Source organism: Lygodium microphyllum, chromosome 17, assembly GCF_053477565.2.
Source record: "Lygodium microphyllum isolate KBCC chromosome 17, Lygodium_microphyllum_v1.1.10, whole genome shotgun sequence".
Classification (NCBI taxonomy): Eukaryota; Viridiplantae; Streptophyta; class Polypodiopsida; order Schizaeales; family Lygodiaceae; genus Lygodium; species Lygodium microphyllum.
Genome location: NC_141151.1, coordinates 119,765,610 through 119,781,706, shown reverse-complemented (window position 1 = coordinate 119,781,706; position 16,097 = coordinate 119,765,610).

The window sequence follows — 16,097 nt, the reverse complement described above, 5'->3', positions numbered from 1 at the left end:
GTGACCTTACCCTGTGAATCCCAAACACGCTCATATGGTGAAGGAAGAGATCGATAAGCTTATGAAGGCAGGATTTATATATCAGATCAAGCACATAGATTGGGTATCGCTCATAGTGATAGTTATGAAAAAGAACGGCAAGATTCGAGTGTGCATAAATTACAAGAAGGTGAATGCCGCTATGAAGAGAGACAACTACCCTTTGCCATATATCAAGCACATACTGGAGAGAGTAGCAGGCAAAGAAGCTTATAACTTTCTGGATGGATTCTCAGGCTACAATCAAGTGCAAGTGCATCCTGACAACAGGCACAAGACGGCCTTCGCCACGGAGTGGGGCGTCTTTGCCTACATCATTATGTCCTTTGGGCTAATGAATGCTCTTGCAACCTTCCAATGATTAATGTGCACAATCTTCAAGGATATGTTGCATGAGAGCTGGAGGTGTTTGTGGACACCCTATCTGTACACTCCAGTTGGGCCAAACACTTAGAGAGGCTGGGAGCCGTCTTCGAATGGTGCCGACTATACAAACTCTCATTGAACCCCTTGAAGTGCCAGTTCTGGGTGAAGCACAGATGCATCCTAGGGCATGTAGTGTCACAGAATGGCATTGCCACTGAATTTTCAAAAGTCAGGTCCATTACCGACCTCCCACCGCCCACCAATTACAAGGGCGCCCAGTGTTTCTTAGGCCACCTAGGATACTACCGACGCTTTGTACTAGACTATGCACTGATTGCTAGACCATTGTACAAGCTACTGATTGTATTCGAGTGGACTGAGAAATGCCAATGCGTATATGAAAAATTAAATAAGGCCCTCACCATTGCACCCATCTTACGAGCCTCAGACTGAGTGTAGCATTCCATGTACACAGATGCCTCCAAATTTGCCAACGGAGCCGTTCTCTGCCAAGCAGGTGAACATAGTCTTGATTACCCCGTGAGCTTTGCTAGTAGGCAGCTCACTGAAATAGAAATGAACTACTCCACTACAGAAAAGGAAGGGCTAGCCATGGTGTTCGCCGTGAAGAAATTTAGGCATTATCTATTGGCCACACCCTTTGTCTTCTACGTGGACCATCAAGCCCTATTGTATCTCATAAACAAGCCATGCGCCATAGGCCGTATAGCAAGGTGGTTACTTCTCCTGCTGGAGTTTGATTTCTCAGTGATTGTGCGCAAAGGGAAGCAGTACTACATGGTGGATCACATGTCCCGCATACCCACCGGGGAAGCTGCTGGCCAAGGCATCCCTAACAATTTACTAGACGCGCACCTCTTTGGCCTGTCTAGCGAAGGGGACTTGTTTAGAGTTGATTTGATGCCCTACTGGGCAAACAATGTTGTCCAAGTGTTAGAAAACGGCCTGAGAGATAGACCTATTGAGAAAGCCATGCTAAGGAGACTCATCTTAAAAATTCAGCCATACCAATTAATTGTTGGACAACTCTATAGGTTGGGACAGGATAGGTTGTTACATAGATGTGTGTGCGAGCACAAGATGCATGATGTATTAAGAGAGGCTCACGACAGGATAGCTGGTGGGCACTTTAGTGGGGACACGACTGCACGCAAGGTATTATAATCCCAACTCTGGTGGCCCACCCTATTCCGCAACGCTGCTAAGTTCGTCAAACACTGTGACGAATGCCAGAGGACTAAGATACCTATGCGCAAAGATAAGATGGAGTTAACCCCCATAGTAGCTCGACAGTCCTTCGAGAAATGGGGCATTGACTTCATTGGACCTATTAGTCCAGCGGCTCAATACTCCCAGGCGTGCTACATCATTGTGGCAATGGACTACCTGATGAAGTGGGTGGAGGCGCGAGCCACCAGAAGGAACGACGCTAGGACTACTGCGAAGTTCCTGTGGGAACAGGTTTTTTCACGGTTTGGGTGTCCAATCGAGCTAGTGAGTGATCAAGGTGCACACTTTGTTAACGAAGTAATATCCCACCTGCTCTCAACCTTTTTGATCATTCATAGAAGGTTTTCCCCCTACTACCCATAGGAAAATGGCCAAGCGGAGTCCACAAATAAAATCCTGGTCAATGTGCTTACTAAGGTAGTATCCACATCACGAATAGACTGGAATAATAAGCTGATGGCTGCCTTGTGGGCTTATGGGACAGCTTATAAGATGGCTGTCGGCAAACATCCTTTAGGCTAACCTACGGGACGGAGGCCATTCTACCTCTAGAATTTTTTGTCCCTAGATTGAGAATAGCAGTGCAGGAGCATTGGAAGGGGAGAGAGGCTTGGACTAACTGCTTAGAGGAACTAGAGCGCCTCATAGAAACTCAGCTCTTAGCCACCCATACTTTAATCTGCGAAAAGGCACGACGAAAGCTGTGGTATGACAAGCACGTCAATCAGCATGACTTTGATCATGGGGACCTCGTGTTACTCTACTTGGTGAAAGGGCACAAACAGAAAATGAAATTTCAAGGGCTGGGGCCTTTCCAGGTGCGTGCAATTAGTAGAACGGGCAATGTTGAGTTGGAGAAGGAATAGGCTTCTTCAATGGCAGTCGCATGAAAAAGTACTATCCCCCTTCCCATCCATTGTACGAACCACCGATGCGCGAACCCCCCGTCGCTATTTGCATGGCCACAGTCAGAACTAACCGATCACAATGAAGAAGTAGTGGCACCCGCCTACCTTCGAATCACGGTCACCGTAGAGTGGACATATTCTTTTGATGCTCTGATCGACGAAGGGGCCAATTGGAATGTCTTGACACATGACCATTGGACACGCATTGGTCAACCCAAATTACAGCCCATGAACGTGAAACTTAGCCCATTTGGGGGACAACACTTATCCTCTCTTAGGGAAATTCCAAGCGGCTATCTCCGTCGAGTCTAGGAGTATCCCAATCATCTTTTATGTGTTACCAAACACTAAAGGGGCCGGTGATAAATCACTACTAGGGTGCACTTTCAAAAAGCAGACAAGCTACAATGTGGACTACAACCTAGACCGCATTCACCTAACCATGAGCAGCGTGCGTATAGTAACTACTTTCAGCAAGGGCCATCTTGTGCCTTCTACAACTGCAGAGCCGCCAATGGAGACCCCCGTAGCCCAGCCTAAGGAAAAGGGTAGGAATGCCTTACCTCGTACCCCAACCGCCCAGAGGCAAACCCACCCGAGCCGTCCACATGGCCAAGGAACCCACGCACATATGGGTGCCGAAACAGCAAGCGCCGCCTCCTGTTAGACCACAGAAACACGCTCCTAAATGCAAAAATTATCAGTCATGGCCTAAGAGGTAGCCCAGGCGCCATCGACATGGGTGCACCGCCATGCCACGATGGGTGCCGAAAGATCTCCTGCGGGTGCAGGGATACTATGAGGGTGCATGGATACTATGAGGGCAACCCTTGGATATGGGTGCCTAAGGTGAGACACCCAAAAGTGTCAAATTTTGGCACCCCCACTCCACCTGGACAGATCGGCACAGTCACAGCACAAGTTGCACAGAATGTCAAACCAACAACGGTGACAGTTAAGGCCACCCAGCACCTTCAGTGCCCCAAATCGGATGATCCAGCACCACCCAGGTCAGACAAGGTGCACACCCCCATGCCCACTCAAATGAATTGCAGCACGCTCCCTAGGGAACGGGAGCCCGCCGTAGCAGTTCCAAATGATCCAAAGTGCACAATTCCATTAATGACCCCTGCAAGGGAGTCACTACTGTCCAACCCAACTACTCCATCACCACCAGCTAGTTTGAAACCTTCGTATGAAAGACGATCCTTATTGTTAGTGGCCAAGGATCTCACTGAGACCTCCGAGAATGACGTAGTGATGTGCATCAAGGAGTTGGACGACATCTTCACTACATTCACTAGAAGCTACAAGATACTTGACCTAGGACTTCTTGACGAACCCCTCGCGTCTGATGTTCGCTCGTTGCCATGCACTTGGGAGGACTACGAGTTCATGACTGTCAAGTTTCCCAAAATTGCGGCCGAGCTAATCGCTAATGGAGAGATCTCGAAGGAACAGGCCGTTCTCAGACATCTAGTCACCTCATACCACAAGCCCGCTCGCTCTATGCCTAGAACGTGAACTAGAGGAGCTTGTGTAGCTTGCCAGCTCTGCTTCTCCATTCCTACAACTGTGGTACGCCTTACGACTCCAATTGGAGAAAAAAGGCCGCCGGATCATGACTAATGTTGAGAAAAGGAGGGCAATCAAAGCAATTGAATGCAACCCTATGTACATGGCACCTCTTTCATTGAGAGTTCTGGCCATTACACGCAACTTACACTTAGATGATCAGCTCTACTGACCCACCCGTAAATCGACTAGTTCCTCACAGAGGAGAAGTTGCACATTGCTAGTCACCTCAACTCGGGAGACATATTCCATGATGTCTTAACCTACATCACTCAAGCTTCCCTGAAACCAGGCGAACTTGATCGCTATGCCTAGTTTGAATACAACCCTAACATGTATACCTAGCTTATGGCCAAGTAGCCCACCCCACATAGCCCATGCAAGCCTTCGCTCCCCCGTGCCACTTAGAAAAGAGGGAAGAAGAGCTAGTGACAATCAAGGGACTGACCGAGTGGGGTAAAAAAAGGGTGAAGGTTGACAATGCCCTACTAAATTCAAAAGAGGAAAGGATGCAAAAAAGAAAAGATGTTGGTTGTTAATTGTTTCTAAAAAAGTTTCATCTCCTTAAGTCTACCCAGTAAACTGGTGCACATGTTTTTTTTTTTTGGTATGTGCTAGGAATGAAGCAAATAGTAACTCTAATGTTGACTGAGGTAATGACAGGCACATACCATGGTAGGACAAGGCATACTTCCCTTTACGGAAGCAAAAATGACAAAATATGGAATCAACATCGAAACATGGGGCTTCAGCCAATTTACTTTCAAGCATACCATGAACCTGGATGAGGCTATCTCGGAGGAGCCGGCCGTAAGAGAGCTGGTGAATAGATGCAGCCTCCAAAACTACGTCGAGAAAGTCGGGCAGTCTATCGACTATAGCATGTGCACAGAGTTCTTGAGAAATTTCAATGAAGAACGAAGCTATAGCACGGTCACGGTAAGGGAAGGTAATCAAGAAAGACGGGTACATGTACCCCTTGACGCTGCCATTGTCGAAAGAGCCTTAGGACTCGTGCCCAAAAAGGAAAGACACCCAAAAAGGGACGTATACGCCATGCTGGGAGTAAAAAGGAAGATGTACACACAGTCGATGGAATTAGTTTAGCCGACATTCCAGACCTGGCGACAAGGATACAGGCTAAAATGATCCATTCTCTCTTCTCCAGCCATAGGTATAACGCCTTGATGAATAGGATCAGCGTACCACTGCTAGAAAGCATTGCGGCAGGGGTCCCAGAAGTGGTGGACTGGAACAGGTTCGTGTCCAGAAGACTATAAAGAGTTCCGTCGCCCTTCTAGCTCCAGCCGCAATGCCAGCCACCAGCGGGGACTCCCCAGCCTCCACCGTGCGATCCACGAGGAAAAAACATGTCATCAAGGCCTCCACGATTAGGTACACATGCATACTTATAGCAATCATTGACGAGGCCATTAAGGGTGCTGGCGTGGAAGGAGAGCAGATTGAGCACCAAGACTCACCACGTCGAGAGGAGGAAGTCTCGAGTGAAAGGACAGCTAGTGATGTAGGGGACCCTGAAGTACCACCCCCGCAAAAGGCTGGGCTTCAAACACAAACAAAGGATAAAAAGGGCCAAAAGAGGGCAAAGACACTGAGTAAAAGGGAGCGAGCCGAGGTGAAGAGGGCTCGAAAAGAGTCATGTGGGTTGGAAGAACAACTACAGAAGGAGGAGGAGGAATAACTCGCAAGAGTTAAAGAGGAGTCAAAAAGGGCAGAAGAGGACCGGCAAAGAAGGGCGAAAGAGGAAGCCTACGAAGTGAGCATGAAGGAATTGGACGAGTTGGCTGAGGCCACTCGCAGGTCTATTGAAGAAGCTCACAGATCAGAAGAAATCCACCCCTATGGTCCTCACCATGAAGCCGAAGCAAGTGGCAGTGTGAGGGTAGCCCCGATGACCACAGGCAAGGGGAAGTCACCGCTCCATCCCTTGCCTCTCTCCTTTGTGCCAATGCCCACAGACACCCCAAATGCCCTAGAGCCCGCGCCTTCTCTGGACACCGCCCAACTGATGAGCATGATGCAAATGCTTGTCAGTAAGGTGGTAGAGATTGTCATAGAACCCACGGCACGAAAAGACCTACCGCCGTTGATGCTGAATCTAGAAAAGACCCTAAATGGAAAAAACTCAAAGCATCTACCACCACATCACCCATCCCCCCTTCACCCGAAGTAGACTACGATGTCTACGTGGCCGAGCTCTTAGCACAGCTGGAAGGGGCAAAGGAGGAAAAGAAGGTGGACATACTAGAGCTGGAGAAAGAAAGGGAAACCTCGATGGCCCTAAAGCTCTAAGTTTCAAAGCAAGAGGCTAACCGGCGAAGGGAGGTCAAGGCGTTACAAGACCAGTTGGAGGCAAAGAAGAAGGATGCCTAGGACAATGAGAATCACCTATGCCAGAGGCTAGAGGATGAGGAATAGAAACCTGGTGGCCGAGCAATGAAGTTTAAAGTTGCTAGTGCAGCAGTATGCTGACCTAGAGCAAAGAACGGCCAGACTAGAGGGGTATGGCCTATTGGCAACTCAAGAAGGTGAACCAAGTGAGAGGCAGGGGAACACCATGGCACAGCTTCAGTATGCACTCAAGGAGCAAAATAGGCTAGAAAGAGAGATAGAATTCCTAGCGCAGGGCCGGTCCACAACCCTCGCAATGGTAGTACAAGAACAACAATAGGAGATACAACAGCTGCAAGGGGCGTTAGAAGTTGCCAACGAAGATACTAAGGCCTTCATGGCCATGGCTTTCATGCAACAGAGAATGCACCTTGCAGAAATCTAGAGCCATGAGCAGCTGGCACAGGAGAGGTCAGAACGAATTAATACACTGACAGTACCTACCACTGCATACTGCAGGTGGTGGGTGCTATCACTGTCACTTTATTCTTTATTCTTTTAGTGACAGTTTGAATAAAGAAATTCCCGGCCACACATTGTGACTGTTGGAGTTCCCATTTGGTCTCTCTCTCTTTCTTACTCTTGCTCTTGCTCTCCCACTATAGCTCTTCCAAGCAAGCTTCGATCCTTATCACCTTTCAACCGGTATCAGAACATGGTTGCTTGAGCATTCCGACTTGGTTCATGAATCATTTAGCTTTCCATCAATTACCTACACTCATTGGGTCTCCTTCCTGACAGCTACAGTCAACTCTTCCAAGCTCCCGTTACTCCTTCGCTTCCCGAGCACCTACCCTACCCATTTGGGCACCCTCAAGGCATTCCTTTAGAGGTATTGGAGCTCTCTTTTGTTATTTTACTTCAATCCACAAGTTTGTGAAGCAAGGCAACCATGTCCTCTTGCTTCTTGTGATGCCTACCCTCTACCGGTGACTTTGCCTTTCAAGAGGGAGCTCTTGGGGGTCCTTGACTACCTCCCCAACCTTGCCTTGACCTTGCTTAGACATTCGACAGGCCCCAGATTAGTTTGGGCCAACTTGAAGACCTACAAAAGAAAATCTATTTTTTGCTTTAGCCCTTCCTTGGCACTCATTGGCAGCTTGAAAACCCTTCATTTGGCACTTGGAAACACCCCCTTGATGCTTGACATTAGTGGTTATCATTGGCATTGATTTACCTCAGTCTAGGACTATTTTCCACAGTCCACAGGTAATGAAAAATAGTGTTACATCAACACTTTATGTTTATGCCTGGTTGGCATAGACATTGGTTGCTCGGTGGTCCCGAATGCTAGGGGAATGTTTGCCTATGATATGAGATGCTTTTGGGATTGAATTTTCTCAACCATTGACTATTTTACATAGTCCGTAGGTAGTCCAAAATAGGGCAGCCCCCTATCATTACATTTTATGCTCATACTACATGGTCATTTGATGCCCGATTATCCCCGGTTGGTGCCTATACATATAGGAAAGTATGCCTATGGTTTTGAGTTTGTACTGAGCCACTGTTTGGCTCACTTTTGGATGTTTATTTGCTACTAGAATATGCGGGGCTGAAGCTCTTTTCCTTATGTTTGGATATGCCTATTGCATTTAGGCTATGTCTTGGATGTATACATTGATGTAGTGACTCTCGGGGATTGACATAGAGCTTGGATTTTCTCTCGAATCATTGGTTGAGCTTGAGCTCACTTTGCATAGCATTTGGATCTTCATCTTTGCTATACTTATGGCATATACTTTGCATATGTCTGATCGGTCTTGACATGCTTGGCCTATGCCACTACTACATACCCGTTACATTGTTTGGAGTTGGATCTACTGAGCCTTGCTTTGGCTTGACATTTGGTCTCTTGAAACTTACTTTAGCTATTTCTTGGCTTTCCAAAGTTATAGTTTGGATGTACTTGATGTCTATGGAGGCTATGTATGGATGCTACATGGCCTATATGCTCATGAGGTCTTATTGATGCTTGATCTTGGATCTTCTGGCACTGGTGCTATCATATGCCCTTGTTGAGCTTCTTTGCTTTATATTTATGGATTTTGTGCTAGTGGGAGCATCTTGATACACTTAACAGATGTTGAGCAGGTGGTTTATGCTACTTGAGCATTCGTATACTTTAGACTAGGATCTTTACTTGGATGTTGCATGGTTAATATGTGGTGGTCCTCACAAATGTACTTGGGCTGATTTGGGCTTTGCAATCCTTGAGCATAAACCTCTTTGTGTCAGATCTTGCCAATGTTGTGTACACTTTGCCCTTTTACACAGGGGGTGTACCGGCTTACTGATGGATTCTTTTGATATGCTTGGGTGTTTGCTTGATCTTCGTATGACTGTCACATGCTAATTTATGCCCGCTTGATGTTGGTTATGCTTTGACAGTCAGTGGTTGACTTGGTGCATTCATTTTGCCTACAGTTTGCTCTCATTGTACCTGGCTATAATTTATTACAACAAGCAATTATGCATGGATTGACGTGAATTTTCATGCTGAATCATCCTGATTTTATATACTTTTGATGGTACTTGGTGGGCAGCATCATTAGCTATTAGTTCGTGGTCATTTTGCCTTGGTTTTGGTGGTATTTTGGCTATTTACAACAGAAAACATCAAGCAGTTTTGAACTGTTTACCATTTTGGACCGCAGTATGGCATCTTCTTCTACTAATAGTGCTATCTTGGACATCACTAAGCTTGATGATATGGATTATGCCTACTGGAAGAGTCAAGTTTGGCAAGTATTGGTGCAGAAATTGCAAATAAAGCCACTAAGGATGCATGGCAAGCAGCTTGCAACTATGACTGATGACGAATGGGATGAGCTTGATGAGTTATGCAAGTCCACCCTCATCTTGTCTCTCACTAAACAAGTGCATTACAATGTGGTTGAGGAAGCATAGAGTGCGTGATAGCTTTGGGATAAAATTAGGAACCTCTATGACAAGAAAAGCCTAGCAAGTTAGATGTATTGGTTGAAGCAGCTTGCGGACCTGCATATGAAGGAGAATATGACAATGTCTACTCATTTGAGCCAGTTCCATGCTATTCTCAAGAACTTGAATTTTTGAGGGCATTACCTTGAATGATGAGGTTACTCCATTTTTTTTGCTTGGGACTCAGAGTGAGTCATGGGATGTATTCCGCACTGCCTTATGTGCTCTTGCTACTATTTTGAACTTGCCTGATGTAGAGAGTGCTCTTTTGCACAGGAAGAGATCAACCGTAAGAGCTTGGATGCCTCTCGTGTGTCGCATGCTTTGACTATTAGAGGCAGAGACGGTAATGGAAAGAATAACCATGGGTATAGATGTGGGGGAGACTCACAGAAGTCTAGATCTAAGTCATGTCAAGAATCGCGTGGTGGAGGGGGTTGCTCAAGATGCTGCGCCGAACACACACAGAATGCACAAGGAGAAGCTCACTCAAGAGACAAGAAGAGAGATGGAGGCCAAAACGTTTTCTTACTGATTTCTTCTTCTTCTTCCACACACTTTACAATGTACACAAAGTATAGATAAGATACAACATAAAAGGAAAGTGGCCTACTAAGTCAAACAATGCATAACCGACTACACTAGTCGACTGGCACTATAACTATGCCAGCTGTAAATAGGTGTATCGACCTGAATATAATAAGTAATGAGTCAGTGGCCATGTGAGATGCATAATGACCACCGACGTGCTAAGTGTAGATGTATGGATCCATCTAACCAGGCGGTCCATCATCAATGTCCGCATGTGTTGAGCTTGTCATCTCAACACTCCCCCTCAAGCTCAACTGCATCTCTGCAACTCCAAGTAAGCTTCGAAACTTTTGAAGCTTCTCTGTACCCAATGCCTTCGTGAAGATGTCAGCTATCTAATCCTGTGTGTTGACATATACCAAGTCAATCTCACCTGTTAGTACCTTCTCTCTCACAAAGTGGTAGTGTACCTCAATATGTTTTGTCCTGGCATGGAACACAGGGTTCCTAGCCAACTGTATACTGCTCATGTTGTCACAATAAATGACAACTGGACCTTCCACCTGGACATCCAAATCAACCAATAGCTTTTGCAGCCATACTACCTCACATGCTGCAACAGCAGCACCTCTATACTCAGCCTCTGTACTCGACAAAGCAACTGTAGATTGCTTTTTGCTGCTCCATGAAACTGCTGCACTACCAAGAGAGAACATGTATCCGCTGGTAGATCTTCTATCAGACATACTACCAGCCCAATCTGTATCTGTGTATCCAAATACTTGTACATCTGTACCTGCCTCATAGAAAAGTCCATAATAAAATGTGGACTTCACATATCTCAATATGCATCTGACTGCATCCAAATGTGGCTTTCTAGGTACTTGCATAAACTGACTCACAAGACCAATAACGTAGCTCAAGTCTGGCCTTGTAATGGTCATGTAGATCAAACTCCCCACTATCCTCCTGAACATAGTAGGGTCTTCTATCTCATTCCCAACATCAGCACTCAGCTTTACATTCTGCTCCAACGGGTCTGAAAGTGGTTTGCATGCAGTCATACCATACTTGGACAACATATCCAAGCCATACTGTCTTTGGGACAGCCATATACCATCATCACATCTGATCACCTCAATACCAAGGAAGTACCTTAGCTCACCTAAATCCTTCATCACCACCACTTCTTTCAGATGTCTCACTCTGCATGTTGATCTCTTCAGTGATCATAAGGGAGACCAATTCATTGAAATCTGGAAATGGCTTTCTGACATATATAGAAGTTACAAAAGACTTCCAAGCCTTTTCATTATTAAGTCCACCCAAGGTAGACGACACCAAATCTGTTGAGATATCGAGCTCCACTCGTGATATGCCAGGGTGACCGTTGTGTATTTATGTCACCGACTTGTCAGTTGCAGACGCGGTTGGTACACCGCCCATGAATAATAGCTACATGATAGCTATCCTTATCTACTCTAGTTCGTGGCTCAGTTAGTATGCCACCTTAGTTAGTTGAGTTTGGTTTGAGACCCATATATAGGGTCCTTCTATTTCTTTGTACTTGAGTTCTTTTGGCTTACACAACTAAGAAGAGGAAAAACTGTTTTCAGCCTCCACCCTTGTGTGTATTCTCCCATAGTGCAAGCAAGAAAGCTTCAAGTGAGACTCCTTCCTTCTCTCCCACAATCTTGACATGGTATCAGATCCTTGTTCGTGGTAAGGAGCTCAAGAAAGCAAGCCAAGCTCGCGGTGTTCTGGTAAGAGGAGCAGTGTTGCTTTCATTTTCTGTTTTGGGAGCAGATCTCTACAGGTAGCATAGCCGGAAAGTGCAGGAGTGCATTGTCTCAGGTTGAGGCGCCCTTTGCGGTGAAGCAAGAGGGCAGTATATGCTGTGGGATAGGGCTTTAGCCCTTGGCTACCTTGTTTTTTTGATTTGAGGCCATTTCGGGGCCTGTTTTGGAGGCGGAAGTTTTCTGCATGCACTCAGGAAAAGGCCCAGTTTTATGCTGTGCAGCCACTGTTCTACAGGTCGGTGAAAAGTTACTGTAAAAATTGCATCGTATGCTTGTGCGCAGAGATATTGGGAGTTACAGAATCATCCCTGTTGCCTGTTGATGCAAAATCGTCACTAGGAAGTGACTGTGTGGTAAAATACTACTTTCGCCAGTTTTGCAGATTTTCCCTTGTGAGGATGAAGCTGTGTTTTTTGCAGTGACAGAATTTTTTGCAGTGTTCTGTTATGGCATCTGATTCTCTTTCACAGATTGTCACTGAAAAGCTTGACAAGAACAACTTCCAAGCATGGAAGTTTAGAATGACGAATTTTCTTATGGGAAAAGGATATTGGAAATTTTGTCAAGATTGTGGGAGAGAAGGAAGGAGTCTCGCTTGAAGCTTTCTTGCTTGCACAATGGGGGAAGACACACAAGGGTGGAGGCTGAAAACAGTTTTCCTCTTCTTAGTTGTGTAAGCCAAAAGAACTCAAGTACAAAGAAATAGAAGAACCCTATATATGGGTCTCAAACCAAACTCAACTAACTAAGGTGGCATACTAACTGAGCCACGAACTAGAGTAGATAAGGATAGCTATCATGTAGCTATTATTCATGGGCGGTGTACCATCCGCGTCTGCAACTAACAAGTCGGTGACATAAATACACAGCGGTCACCCTGGCGTATCACGAGTGGAGCTCGATATCTCAACAAATTTATTGCAGGAAATGAAGAAGAACCAGTTCTTCCTAATGTTCCCAATCAACAGCAAATGCAGGCATTTAAAGCATGGCATGAGAGAGCCAGGAAAGTTATGTACTGGCTGTCTATCAGCATTTCAGACTCTATGATTGTGCATATTCAGGATGCAAGTACGCCAAAGGAGGCATGGGATACTTTGTCAAAAATGTATAGCACAAATACGCAAACCAGGAAAATGCAGCTCAAGCAAGAGTTGCATAATGTGCAAAGAGAAAATATGAGCATCAATGACTACCACATGAAGGTGAAGAAGATTACAGATGCACTTGCTTCCATTGGGTTGCCAGTGGAAGATGATGATTTAGTTTCTGTGACCTTGAATGGTCTAGGAAAGGATTATGCACAATTTCGGACATCCATTTCAGTTCGTGAAAGATTTCCTGATTTTGAGGAGCTGATTGCTCTTCTAATTTCTGAGGAGCAAAGAAATTGTGGTGCATCTTCTTCAGGAGGAACTTCAAAAGAAGCTGTCTTCTACTCAAATGCTGGAAGAGGTAGAGGCAGATGTAGAGGAGGCCGATTTGGAGGCCGTGGTAGAAATCAGAATATGCAGCAAACTCAGGAAAACCAGTCCTATGGAGGAGGACGTGGTAACTCTAGAGGCAGGGGGAGCCAAAGAGGTCGTGGTGGATGGCAAAGAGGCCAAAATGCAAACAGTAATGTTGAATGCTACTACTGTGGTAAAATGGGTCATATGGCTAAAGACTGCTATAAAAAGCAGAATGACATCATGAATGGAAAACTGCAACAAGGGAATTATGCATCTTCTAGTAGACACGGTGATGACAGAAATGAGCACTTGTTTATGGTGCAGCACATGAACAATTCTGTGACAAGTGCAGAAGAAAGCAATGATGTATGGTATGTTGACTCAGGTGCATCAAACCACATGACAGGTCATGCAGAATGGATGGAGGATGCAAGAAAAATGGAAAAACCAGGATTTGTGGAGACTGGTGATGATACTGCACATCCTATTGTGCAGATTGGAAAAATTCCTTTGTCTATGCAGGATGGGAAAAAGAAATACCTCTCTGATGTATTTCATGTCCCGAATATCACCAAGAATATGGTTTCTGTTGGTCAAATGGTTGAGTAGGGCTTGCAGGTCAGATTTAATCCTCATGGATGCTTTGTTGAGGATATGAAAAATAAAGGTCGCTTGATAGCAAAAGGAAAGAAGAAGGGCAGAATGTTTACATTGGATGCAGACATGTCTGAATTGAGTACAGCAATGTTTGCACATGGGACCGGTGTAGTTGCAGATATTTATATCTGGCATAAACGCATTGGTCATGTTAATGTACAACGACTTAAATCAATGCAGGCCCAAAATATTGTTGCAAGTTTGCCGAAATTCAAGGTTGCAGAAATGCATAAGGTATGTGAAGCCTGTCAGTTTGGAAAACAGGCAAGGAAACCATTTCCTAGACATGTTCAAGAGAGTAAGAAGCCATTAGAATTAATCCACTCTGATGTGTGGACAACTAAAGCTGCATCTCTTGGAGGCTGTCATTATTTTGTCAGTTTTATTGATGACTATAGCAGAAAAGTTTGGGTGTATTTTATGAAAAAGAAAAGTGAAGTTTTTGGGCATTTCAAAACTCTTAAAGCGATGGCTGAAAAAGAAATAGGCCTGCAGATAAAATGCCTAAGGTCAGATGGAGGGGGAGAGTACCTCTCAAATGAGTTTGCAAGGTTCCTGCAGGAGCATGGCATAAAGTAGCAATATTCATGCAGTCATACCCCACAACAAAATGGAATTGTAGAAAGGAAAAACAGGCATATTGGAGAGGTATCTCGTGCCATGCTCAATGAAAAAGACTTGCCAGATTTTTATTGGGCTGAAGCAGTTGCTACAGCAGTCTACATAATGAACAGGACTCCCATTGCAGCAATACATGGAATGACTCCAGAGGAGAGGTATACTGGTAGGAAACTAGATATTTCTCATTTGAAATTTTTTTGTTGCATTGCCTATGTACATGTGCCAGATGAGTTGAGATCCAAGTTGGATCCAAAAGCTGAGAAGTGCATCTTTATTGGTTACTCTCTGCAGCAAAAAGGGTATAGATGCTATAACCCTTCTACTCGTAAGTTTATAGTGAGCAGAGATGTTGTTTTTGATGAGATGAGTAGCTGGTATAAACCAGTAAATGTGATTGATGATGTAGATGCACAAAATGGTAATGTTGCACAGAATTCACAGCAGTAGTCACAAAATATTAGTGGACCTGGAGCGTCCTCTAGCAGTGGTTCACATTCTTCGCCATGGACAGGCAGATTGAGATCAGGAGAATCTTCTCAAAGTAATGCAGATAGTGGTATGCACGTATCACGAAAAGGAAAAGAGAAGGTTGATCAGCCCATGTTTGATGTGAATGCAGGTCACTCTTATGTGGATGGTGAATCCAGTGGCTCAGAACAAAGCATTGATGATGAGTTGGGTATTCCTTCTATTGTTACACCTGGATTAAGGAAGACCAAGGATGTTTTGAGAGCACCTGGGAGTGAACCTACTTTGTGCAGGTCTACGAGAGCTAGGTATCCTGTGGATAGGCTGAAATATGATGGATTTACAGCCATTCACTATGCATATATCGTCAAAGTGATATAGGAACCAGAACCCACTTCTTTTGAGCAAGCCATGGGAAAAGAAAAATGGGAGAAAGCCATGGATGAAGAAATGGATGCCTTGGAAGCAAATGTTACATGGGAATTGGTACCTTTGCCTAAAGGTAGAAATGCAATTGGCTGTAAGTGGGTTTATAAGGTGAAGCACAATGCAGATGGTTCTGTGAACAGATACAAGGCAAGATTAGTAGTCAAGGGGTATGCACAAACATATGGCATTGACTATGAAGAAACATTCAGTCCGGTTGCAAGGATGGCAACTGTAAGAGCAGTCATTGCTATGGCTGCATCAAAGGGATGGTCTTTACATCAGATGGATGTAAAGAATGCCTTCTTGCATGGTGATTTGCAAGAAGAGGTCTATATGGAGCAGGCACCAGGTTATGTGCATGCTGTTCATCCTGAGTTTGTTTGCAGGTTGAAGAAAGCCTTGTATGGCTTGAAGCAAGCACCTAGAGCATGGTCTGACAAGATAGGACAGTATCTTGTCACTATTGGCTTTCAGATTTCCAAGGCAGATTTCTCACTTTATTTGAGAAAAACAGAGAAAGGTATTATGCTACTTGTCATTTATGTTGATGATTTGATTATGACAGGTGATAGTGATGAAGATATCCTTCATGTGAAAATGCTATTGAAGCAGAAGTTTGAGATGAAGGATTTGGGAGAGCTGCGTTA